This window comes from Arvicanthis niloticus, chromosome 12, assembly GCF_011762505.2.
Source record: "Arvicanthis niloticus isolate mArvNil1 chromosome 12, mArvNil1.pat.X, whole genome shotgun sequence".
NCBI classification, from domain to species: Eukaryota; Metazoa; Chordata; class Mammalia; order Rodentia; family Muridae; genus Arvicanthis; species Arvicanthis niloticus.
The window spans coordinates 28,469,161-28,481,555 of record NC_047669.1 but is presented as its reverse complement, the minus strand read 5'-3'; positions in this window follow the sequence as shown (position 1 = coordinate 28,481,555).

Here is a 12,395-nt window from a genome sequence, read left to right as displayed (position 1 = left end):
TCCAGTTATATATGGAATAGATAAAAGCACCTGCCCTGGCTTTTTAAACTGACATTTGTTCATGTGTATTTGATTTTTTACAGAAATAGTTTTTGATCTTCCTGTAAGGGAGTAAAGGTGAAGAAGATCTAGAAATAAACACAGGGGTTTGTACAAGAAGCCGAGCGCTGTGTGTGCAGGGGAAAGGGTATTTCTCTGGCTTTAGGGATCTTATGTTGGAAAGAATTGAAGCTTGCTCAACTTAGTTTAGGCAAATAAATGTTTTATTGTGTTGAAATAGTATAAGATCAGGAAGGAACAAATACCTCTTACGGTACACCTATTCATTTAGAAATATACTTTTACCTACTATGTGTATAGCATTATACTAAGAATGGTGCAGTGTATGTGCACAGCTTATGTGTACAATGTTTAGTGTGTATATGCAGTGAGTGTGGTGTGGGTGGAGCCTGTGTGTGCAATACGTGTGTGAGTGTGTATAGCATGTTTGTGTACCAAGATATTAATGTGCGTATAAATGAAGTTGTGTGAATGTGTGTTGAAAGCGAGACCTACCAAGATGAATTTGTCTATAGTTTATTGGGAAGAGTCACTAGAACTACTGGTACATTAATTCAGCATCTTCTATGAGTTATTGATTTCTACTAGACATTTCATATTTTACTATCTCCTCTCAGAAAGCCATGTAAGAATTCCATTAGCATTTATTTCATATTCAAAAATTGGTGTAATAACTTTACCTAATATGCCTAAGCTCATGAACAAATGTACATTTAAACTAAGGTGTGCTTATCTCCAAAGCCTGGGAAGAGTCTGCAGTGTAAGACTAGCTAACTACAAGTTACATGCTATGATGAGCCAGAAACTACAGATGCACAGAGAAAGGCAGATTATAGAAAGTAGAAATTACTTTTAAATGCCCCCTGAATGAGTTTATTATATGCCAGGCAACATCTTAAAATGCAAATATTTTTATCCATTTCATTTTCACAGTCAGTTATCCCATGAGGTATATACTATTATCACTCCTATTTATGGGTGTAAAAAAATAGAAGTCTGGTTTGTACAGGTCTTACAAATGACAAGCTGGACTGAGATCCACAGATAACTAGTTTTTGGGGGACAAGTTTTAGGTTGGCTCTGTGGCTAAAGACTCTTGCTGCTAAGTCTGATGGCCTGCGTTCAGTCTCCAGGATTTATGTGACAGGAGAAAAATGAACTCTGGTAAGTTGTCACCTAACTGCTACATATGCATGTGCCTTGGCAAGCATGTACACACACACACACACACACACACACACACACTAAATAGATAGATAGATAGATAGATAGATAGATAGATAGATTAAATAAATAAATAAATGAATAAATGAATAAATAAATAAAATGTAATGAAAAATTTAAAAACTTTCCTTATATTCCTCCCCTCTGGCTTACTCTAATGGTAATGCCTACTATAACTACAATACACTTAGTACATAAAAATGTATAATTGGAAAAGATTATTAATTGATCAATAATCTTTCTTAGAACATGAACATTCTTTTTCTGCTAATTCCTCCTTTCTGGTCCAAGGACAAATTTACACCCCATAACACATTTAGCTGTTGTTTCTCCTTGGTCTCAACTTATCTTTGATTAATTCTTTTCCTTTCATCAACTTGATACTTCAGGGGAACATTGGTCATTTCTTCTGTAAAATATGTCTTAATTTTTATCTGCTGGTGTTCTTACATAATTAGATAATGGCTATGCTTTTGGGGCATAAATAACACAGGAATTAACTTTTCATACTACTGGCTAAAACTTTGTGTACTCCAAGTTGTATAGTAAACCTCTTAATGCCTAATATGATGATGTCTTCAGATGAGGCCTTTGTGTGGTGATTAAGTCATGAAGGTATAGCCCTATCCAATGTGGTCAGTGCCTCTTCAAAGACACTCAGGAAACCTGCCTTGACCCTACTTCCTAGGAGGAAACAGTGTGGAGAGAGCTGTATGTGAATCAGGAAGCAGAGCTTCATGGTTGTCCATGAACCAGCAAGCTGATCACAGCCTTGGAATGTATCAGCGCTTTCATCTACGACTTCCTGGACTCCAAATGGACTTCTGTAACATAAGTTACCTTATTTATGGCATTTAGCTCTGACATCACAGAAACTAAGTCAATATTCTTCTCTGTCTAGTATTTCAGAGAGTCCACAGAATGAGTGTATATCATTGATGATTCTGAGATCACCCTTCAACACTGGTTGGTATCCTTGGGTATCTCCATTATAAAATTATTATAATATTCTTTGTGACTGATAATAATTTAATGAATATGCTTCATGGGTATTCATACTCTGAAAGGCTATGGATATCCTCTGTTACTCTAAACAAACAATTTGTTAATAGCCCCTTTTCTGTACTTGTCCCAGTCAGATTCATTCTTATTAAGTAAGAAGTTCAGGACATGCTTAGAGGAAGGATGGCTGCATATGACCTGAAGCAAAACTAGATTCAATTTCCTTGTTATGTTTGTTTTGTTTTGACTCCTGTTCTCTTGAAGGCCAGGCTGGCCTCAAATTAACTAAGTAGACAGCAACTCAAGCCTCTTTTTCTTCCCTCCTTTACCTGATCCCTCCTGTGCCCATCAAAACATCTCTTTTTAGGTCATATTTTTTTCTGTATAGTCAGGAATGGTCTCCATGATTCATGCAGCTATTCTGGCTCTCAGAATGAACATCTCTGGTATCCACAGGTAGTAAACATAATTCATCTAAGTTGTCTGAATCCCCATAATTTCAAGGAAATTATGGGATTCAAGGATGGGACATATCTTTCTTGTGATCTTCCATGGGCAGTCTTCAGGGATTAGATGATGAATGGTCTTTGGTCCAGAGAGTGTGGTCAGAGGTAACACTTAGTGAAGCTTTTAAGGTGCAAGCCTTCAGCATAAGGGCTACAGGAGAGGGAATTCCAAAGGTAAACAGGTCCCCACTAAGCCCTAAGGTAATGGAAGCAGCTACAATTTAGAAAATTTTTAAAATCATAACTCAGTTTTTAGCTTATTTCTCCAAACTAGACTCATATCTAAATCTAAAAGTTGTCTCATTATTTAAATAGAATGTATCTTATGTCTGAAGAGCGTGTGTGTGTGTGTGTGTGTGTGTGTGTGTGTGTGTGTGTATACATGTGTGCAGAGGCAGGGGAAAAGTGGAGTATGCTTGCAGTCTCCCATTCTTTTATGTTTTTGTTTTGTATATTCTGCAATGATAATAATTTTATAATGGAGATACCCAAGGATACCAACCAGTGTTCAAGGGTGATCTCAGCATCATCAATAATATACACTCATTCTATGGACTCCCTAAAATTCTAGACAATGATATATATATATATATATATATATATATTTCAATATATATATATATATATATATATATATATATATATATATTTCACTAGGGTATGTATGTGTGTTAAGAGTGAAGACAAAGAGGAAGATTGTAGATCCACTATTCCTCTTTAATCTCTTTTCATTGATTATGCCCAAGTGTATACAAGTTATTTATATTATTTTAATATCTAAGATTAACCTCTCCAAATATTTGTAAAATATCTTAAACTAAATAGAGCCTTTTCTGGGGATGGTGTTTAGCAGCACTCAGAATGATCCAGAGTTAGACATATCACCATAAGCTTTCCTACAATACAGCCTCTACCAAAACTGAGCTTTCTTGAACCACCTGTCTTAGGGTTATTATTGCTGTGATGAAACTCCATGACCAAGGCAACGTGGGGAGGAAAGGGTTTATTTGGTTTACAAGGCCATCATTGGAAGAAGTCAGGACACAGGAATTGAGCAGTAATCGAGTAGTAATCTGGAGGGGGGAGTTCATGCACAGGCCATGAAGGGGTGCTGTTTGCTGGCTTGCTCCTCATGACTTTCTCATCCTGCTTTCTTATAGAACCCAGGACCACCAACCCAAGGATGGCACCACCCACAATATCCAGGGCTTTCCTGTAGCCTGATCTTCTGGGGACATTTTCTTAATTTAGATTTCTTCCCCTTAGATCACTTTAGTTTGTGTCAAGTTGACAATAGACTATTACATCCTGGTAATAGGATTGTTTACCTTTATACAAAGAAGATTGGAAAAGCATCAGAATCCGCATGTTGTATGTGCCCAGGTAGACTACAAGGGCTTCATGCTCTAAGACCTAAGTCCTTATGATATTTTCTAAACCAGAGAAGCACATTGACAGGGCTTAAAGTGATTCCATGGGTGCTAAGTATGTCTGAGACAGGATGTCAAGTGTACTCTCCTCACTGAGGAGCAGAAAATCACTCTAAAAGTGTTGAAGTCACAAGCACAGAGACAGAAGATTAACAACATGATGCTTTTTTATGTGGTAAAAAAAAAATGTAAAAACACAAAACTAAATGGACTTATTTAACCAGTAGTCTCTAAAGTAGAATATGCACAAGATTGTTTAGTCAAGTATGAGGAAAAATATTTGCAGCCTTTTAAAGGCTTATCATTTATACATGCTTTCATTATATATTAGTATTAGTATAATTGTATCTCTTACAAGTATACATGTCTACTGATACCGCCACATTTATCTTTTTTTCCCCTCTCAGATTGGTTGCATGGTCTGGAGACTTGGAGAACTGAAATCTCCACGAGTGGGTATTACAATACATATTTCTATAGGAGATAGATACATTTCTTTGTGGGCTTCATCCAGTTCAGACTTTAGCTCCCTCACATAGTCTTGGTCTTGTAGCATATACCCTATTCAGCACACTGGGCTTTCAAACCATTTACTCTTTACTTAAATATCTATTAATATGAATAGTAGGAGACAGATTGGACCTTGGTCATTTATTTATGTAATTGAATGGGGGTAAAACTATGGCTCTATGATCACTTGTCAGTATAAGAGAAAGGACCAAATTCTTAGAATCATACTTCCTTGGAATCATTGTTAAAAGCAGTCACGTTCTTGTATCTCCTGCACTGGGTTGCACGGTCCTCTAGCCCTGGAACTGAGTCAGGTTCTACATGTGCACTGCTGTGTTCAGTAGATGGTCAGTGATTGTTGAACCTATGAGCTTGGAAGCCAAGCTTAATGTCAGCTCTAAGCTGTTAAGAATGGAAGGCAGAGTTCAGGGTTTGGGGGTGCTGTCTGGGGTGGAATTTAGGAAGAAGTAAAGGTTCAGGGTATTTTATGTTTTTTGACAAAGACCATTTAGAGTGGGGTTTTGTCCCTTTTAGATAAGACACTGTGTCTAAGAGCCCGTGTTCTTGTCTGCATGACGGCATGTTGCCACTGTGTATTAGAGTTGGAACAAAAACTCATGGCTCTCTGAATAAAATCCCAATTCCTCTTCTAAATTCACTCATGTGGGATTATTAGATTTCTTAAAAACTTGAGCTGTATACAGCTCTGAAGGAGTGTAAATTGGCTTTGACATGAGTGAGTTCTGACTTTTCGCCTCAGATGTATTCTGCTGAATTTTTGTTAAATATATAGTTAGTCATCTAGTACATTTTTAAAAGCACTTAACAATATTCAAAGGGACTGTTATGTGCTTTGTGGTACACCAACGAGCAAGAAATATCCTCTGCCAGTCTAGCAGAGAAGAAATTGTAAATAAGCAATAATTCTGTAGGTTTTCCTCATAATCCTAAGTGCAATCTAAAAATGGTGGCTTCATAAGGCTGTGGAGAGGCTTTGTCTCAAGGAGGTACTTAGTGATGGTCTTTCTGGGCCAAGCATACAAAGAGCTGTGATGCAGTAAACACAAAACCTTTCAAGTTGGAGCAGCTTAGAAAAAACAGCAGTGTCAAGGAGCTGAAAAAAAACAATCTGAATAGAACCAAATGAGAGGGAAGTGAGAGAAAGACATTGATATGGGAGGTTTGGCTTCTGCAGGCTTCTTTTTGCATCTGAAGAAACAACAAGACTCAGAATCACCAAGGACCCTTCTGGATTTGAAGCCAGGCATGGGGCCACAGCTGCCTGTCTCTACATAGAAATCTCAGGTTTATGCTTCCAGGTTCCTTGCCTATTAAAAACTCCCTGACACGTGAGAAGACATCTACTTTTTCACCATGTTGCCCTAGGGATTAGAACTGGGGCAAAGGAGAGTTGGGATGCTATTTGTGTAAATAAATAATAATCTACTCTGAGACCTCATGCGGGCATAGAGTAGAATATTAATGAGGACAGATGGTATAAATGGTATGCATAAATATATGATATGATAAAATAAAATATGGTATGATTCACTTTAAAAAATTAAACTAGCATTCTGACTGCTTTTGGCGAGTAAACCTAGAAGAGAGAAGCCAGAAGCAGGAAACCAACTAGCAAACTGTGATAGGAGTTGATGTTGGTGTCTCAGAGGTAGCAACTTACCTTAGAACATCCAAGGTCCACTCTAGTGGTAAAGAAGAGAGACTTAGTGCACAGGATGACACAAAGAGAAGGTAAAGCTGACCCTGAACTTTGCCTTGATAAACTGGATGAATGATGGGTCTCTCTTGAAAATGGAAATGTCTAGAAAGGGTAGGTGATGAGTAACTGGGCTAAGAGCAGAAGGAAAAGCAGAGTTCTTGGGCTGAGGGTAGGTCTTAGTAGGGTGCTTGGCCAGCCTGTGTGTGAGGTCCTGGGGTTGAACCCTAGCACTGCATAAAACAAGGTGTGATGATGCCTGCCTATAATGCCAGCACTGAGAGGCAGAGGCAGGAAGAGCTCAAGTTCAAGTCCTTGATTGTGTAGTGACTTCAGACTGGGCTACATGGCCTCCATCTCAAAGAAACAAGACATCAAGTTTAAAAAAAAAAAGTCCTCAAAAGGCTAACCATTAATATTCAACATACTAAACATTAACCAGTTAAGTGTTCAGCAACATAGACACAAATATTCAGATATTTGTAGGGGTCCCTTATATTTATTATTGAATCCAGAACATTGGGAATGCTTTTTTGATTTCTGTCTACGTTATAGAAGGATTTCTGGTTTCTTCAGAAAGATCTGAGCTATGTAGCTCTAGTTGGCTGGCCTGTCCTCTCCCCCAAGTGCCCTATTTTAAGATCATCTTTTTTTTTTTAACATTTTATTCATTGTATGCATGAGAGTATACTGTTGATATCCTCAGAGACATCAGAAGAGGACATTGGGTCCTATTATAGATGATTGTGAGCCGTCATGTAGTTGCTGGGAATTGAACTCATGACCTTTGGAAGAGCTATCAGTTCTCTTAACCACTGACCCATCTCCTAAGCCCTCCTTTCTTTTTTCTCATATTTTTTATTGGATGATATGTTTACACTTCAGATTTTATCCCCTTACCCCATCCCCCTTACCACCCAGGAACCCCCTATTTCATCCCTCCCTCCTGCCTCCACAAGGGTGTGCCCCCACCTACCCCCACTCCCCCTCCCTTCCCTCAAATTCCTTCCCACTCAGTGTTCAGCCTTCATGGGACCAAGGATCTCCTCTCCCACCCATGCCTGACAAGGCCATCCTCCCCTAAGTATACAGCTGAAGTCATGGGTGTCTCTCTTTGTGCTCCCAGGCTGGTGATTTAAACCCTGGGGAGCTCTGGTTGGCTAGCACTGTTGCTCTCCTCTTGGGGCCACCAACCATTTCAGCTCCTTCAGTCCTCTAACTTCTTCATTAGGAACCCTTGATCAGATCAATGGGTTGCTTCGAGCATCCGCCTCTGGATATGTCAGACTCTGGCAGACCTTCGAGGAGACAGCTGCATCAGGCTCCTGTCAGCACCTCATCTCTTTCTTAAGCACTATCCATTCCAAAAAACTGGGAGTTCCATTGAAAATCTTTATTTTCTTCTAAGCTATTTAAGACTAAGTCTCTGCTACATCATTTGTGAGATTTCAATGTGTGTTTCAGACAGAGAGAGAGAGAGAGAGAGAGAGAGAGAGAGAGAGAGAGAGAGAGAGAGAGAGAGGTCTTTGGAATTTCTCTACCTAAAGTCTGCCAATTGTGTTTGCTTTTAGGAGAAAGGATATGGCACAGAGTTTTCCATTGCACTTAGTAGACTTACCTACCTTAAATTTCTTCCAGGCTTTAATAGGTTCTCAGTATTGGCTTGTGATCTTGAGTTTTGCAAAGTCCTTCTCCAACTGGTTTCACCTATGCATCTTCACATTGCTGTGAGTGACACCGTGTCCCTCACTGCATTATCAGAGAGCCTGTGATTTTGATTAGTTCTATTACCAATAATATTTACTTTGGCCCTTTGATTCAGGTCGCATTTTACAGAAAGAGACTATACAGTACATAATTCCTCTTTTTTTTTTTTTTAAAAATTAAATTACCTGTACCAAAATCTTGGCTTTATTGCTTACCAATGGTATGGTCATGAGTGCTGCACCTTAGTTCTTTAACTGACATTCTAATCATTGTGCCCACGTGTGAAGGCTGTTACAAAAATCAAGTTTAGCCTAAGAAGATCTCTAGTTTATTTTATTGTGTGACTTTAAAAAAAAATGATTTTTAAGCCTTTTTATAATTAAGTTTATAAGATGTTTTAAAAAAAAGAAATTGTTCATGTTGGCACTACAGATATTTGGATACTGAAACAAAATGAGACTTCCTAATTTGTATACGTAAAAAAATGAACTGTTTCTCACAAACATACTTAGTCATGGTTCAAGATCTCTTTCTTCTCCTATAAAATTATATATTAATCTCTGAGACCAGAGGGCATCTCCAAAGGGGAACTTCTGTAAATGGTTCCTATTTTTCTCCCTGACAAAGTGGGTGAGTCTTTCTGCTTTGTTGTCACACTCCATGGAGCCTTCACCATAGCTCCCATACCTGTGGTCTCAAGAAACACAGTGCTCCATTCCCTGAAGTTTAACGACATCTCCCACCCAGGTGTGTGGAATATGTGTCCTGTCTCTTGGCCACACCCTTTATTCAGCCCTTCTTCCCGTCCAAGTTCTCATTCCTCAGAGCAGTAGTCTCCACTCCAGCCTTTGTCAACCTTCCTTTTCTCTGATAGATCGTCTTTGTGTCTCATGGGTTCATAGAAACACAGTGATTTCTAGATACCAATGTATGACAGGGTTTATTGTGTAAAAAGCAGTCCTGTAAAGGGCCTGTGCAAAAGGCACAACAGCCCTGCAACAGCTAGGAAGCCATTTCCTCCACAGGACAGTAGCACCAGTCCCTCAGGTCCCACCTATGACCACCCTTGAGAAGCAGTGTCTGGAGATACTTCCTCTGGGAAAGCTGTAAAGGCAGACAGCTACACCAAGATTCCCATTCTTAAAGTAGAGGAAGAATCCTGTCTAAAAGCAGTCGGTCGAATAATTCTAATCCTTTAAAAGCTAATAAATAAATAATTAAGTAAACGAAGAGCCGTCTGCTCCTCTAGAGAGAGAATCAGGCCTAGGTACCTTCTTTGAATGGAAAAGGCATCTGTGTATTCTCACAACTTAAAGCCAAGGAAAATACATGCAGTTAATTTCTTAACTAACCTTGCCTCATCTTATTAAAGTTGAACACCATTATTTTACTACCCATCTTGTAAATGCCGTGCACACCTGGCTCGTAGAGGTCAATAAATGCTTGCTATTGCTGCATCATCATTATGGTCCTTCTCTCCATCCTGCTTTGGAATATACTAGAGGGATCAGAATCCCTGTGGGGCTCCAGACTCTCAAAGTGTGTTTGCTAAAGGCATAGTGGTCTGTGATGCATGTAGTAGGGGGGTGGTGGGGAGGTTGGGGGTGGGGGGGGAAGGGAACTGGTATGTTCAGCCACAGAGAATCCTCAGGTTGGCAGAAGCGTTACCGCCATCTGCTGCTGAGTTGAGCCTACTGCTATTTGCAGGAAACTGAGCCCGCAGAAGAATGTTAATCAATCCTTCCCCTACAACGTGCCGGTGGGCTACTTCTAATGTCGCTTGTCACCCCAAAGGCCAAGGCATGCTGCTGTTTAGCTTCACAGTGACCTGAGTAACAAAGATGACTGCTCCAGCTACTTGGGAAGGGGACTGAGGAGCTCAGGAATGTGTCCCTTTGTATCCCAAGCGGGGAAGAGCTGGGACAGGGAAGCAAAGGGGATCTTGGTAGGCTGCTGGGCTCCTAAGGGCTCCCCCCCAGTTATGCTTCTTGCTGTTCTGATCATAACAACCTGTCTGACTCCTTTGTTTCGAGAAAAGATCTATCTGTATTGGCCTGAGGCAGACTTCACCCCTCCCGCATTCATCAGGAGTCCTTTGCTTCTTTGCCGCGCCCATCCGTGGACGTCCAGGGAGCAGGCAGAAACCTTACGCGGTTGTCAGCTGTGGTGATGGGTGACGCGAAGTGAGCAGCCGCGGGCGCCCGCCCTCCAAGCACTTCCCGCCGCGCTGGATCATAGTGCAGGCTCGCTGACGCTCACCTCTGCCCCCTCGTGGCTCGTGCAAGCATCGCGGCTTCTCAGACACCACAGCCCACCCGCACCCGAGGCAGGGCGGGGACACTGGAGTGTTTTTCAAAGGGATATTTTTTCCCCCTTGTCTCCATTCAACTCCTGGGATCACAAAACGGGTTTCCAGGTTCACTCAGTTACTTATTAATGAAAGAAATGGGGGAGGGGGCGAAGGATAGAGAGAAGAAAGGAAAGAGACTGTAAAAACGTGATGTTTGTGGCATGGAAAGAGAGGAATAGGAAAAATGAACGATATTAAGAAGGGAGAGAGGCAAGGTGACAGTGACGAGAGACTGGAGTGACAGCAGAGGTTGTGGGAAGAATACAAGGAGCAACAGTTTGGGGGTGGGGTGGGGGGAGGGAGGCGGCTTCCGCTCAAGAGAAGGAGGGCGTGACATCCGGGAGAGGTAAAGACTCCTTTTGATGAAGTGAACCCTGTGAACATTTCAATATGCCTCTCTCCTTCTAGTTTGCATCCCATTTTGGTTGACAGCTGCTGAAAATGAGTTTCCGTCTTTCTGTCTTGTTTTAATATTCTCTTGTATCCCACATCACTGAGATCATTAGAGGCAGAAAACAATTATGTCATCCATCCCTGTGCCTGATAGCATCCTCGGGCGCATGCTGGCTTATTAACTCCAGCCTTTCCCAGCCACATCTTTTTGTTCTTATTCATGCACAGTCACACGCACTCTCTCCTCCTCTCTGCTGACCTCTATGGACTCACAGACCTTTAGGGAAATAGCAGTGTCACTGGGAAGAATCCAATTGCATGTGACAAATACTTTTCCAAGGCCTCTGCCACCGATTTGGCAACAATGACAACAATAAAAATAAGTAAAGCTAACCTGTAAAAGCCACAGGGAGTCGCTTCTTTGGAGTCACATCTGTAACCCCTAACTCCTTTCTTTTGTCTTCTTCAACATAACAAACGGAGAGAGAGATTTTGCTGGGTCTGTGTTGGCCTGATCTCTGTGTAAGCTGTAAAAAAAGGTTGAAAGGAATTTTCTAGACACCAGCCTTAGTCATTACTATTTTGCCAACACTGCTGAATTTGATTCCAAAATTGGAGAGGAAGGGTCACGTTTCAAAAGCCTGGACAGGATGATAAAAACTGTTTTGGCAGGAGATTAATCATTGCAGATGGGTGTGTGTGGGCAGTGATGCCCACACTCATTTACCATAACAAATGGTTTCATGAAAATGTTTTGGTCAATACAGCTTATTTTGCCACATTGTGGGCTGGTTGCAGGGGTGGAATGGACATCTCCTGAATCAGCATCATCAAGATCCTTTCAGAGGCAACTCTCAGGAAGTGAGCCCTCCTTCTGGACCTTGCCGAGGACACCTGAAGACAGAAATTCAGTTTGGAGACAAGCTATTTTTTCATTGCAGCCTATGGACCGTGTTTCAGAAAAGCACCATAAATGAGAAAGAAATACTTTGGGAATCTGAAAAATACAAAAAAAAAAATCAACCGACCAACCAAAAAAAAAAAAAAAACCAGAAACCCCCCCCCCCAAAAAAAAAATGAAGGCTGAAGGTCATTGAAGTGTCTAGGCGTCTATGCTTTCAGTTTCTCTTGGGGTCTCTGTCCTATGCGTGCTGGTGGCCACCATGCTGTCTCTACATCTGTGCTTTCCATCATGCAGGGTACTGGTTCATTCTTGATGTTTCTTTGTTTCTTCCTCTTGCCGAAGGACAACAGTCCGTTTGGCTCAGTCTTTTCTTGTTGTTGTTTCTGGTTATTATCTCATCCCCTTGGACCAGAGTTACAGGTGGTTGCAAGCTGCCTGTGGTGCTCTGCAGGTGCTATGACTAGAGTCTTCTAGAAGAGCAACTTGTGCTGAGCCATCTCTTTTGCCTCTTAGCTCATGCTTATAGCTTCCTCCTTAGTTCCTTCTCTAGAGGTTCTGCCTCCTCCCTCCAAATGCATGCAAAGGCACTGGC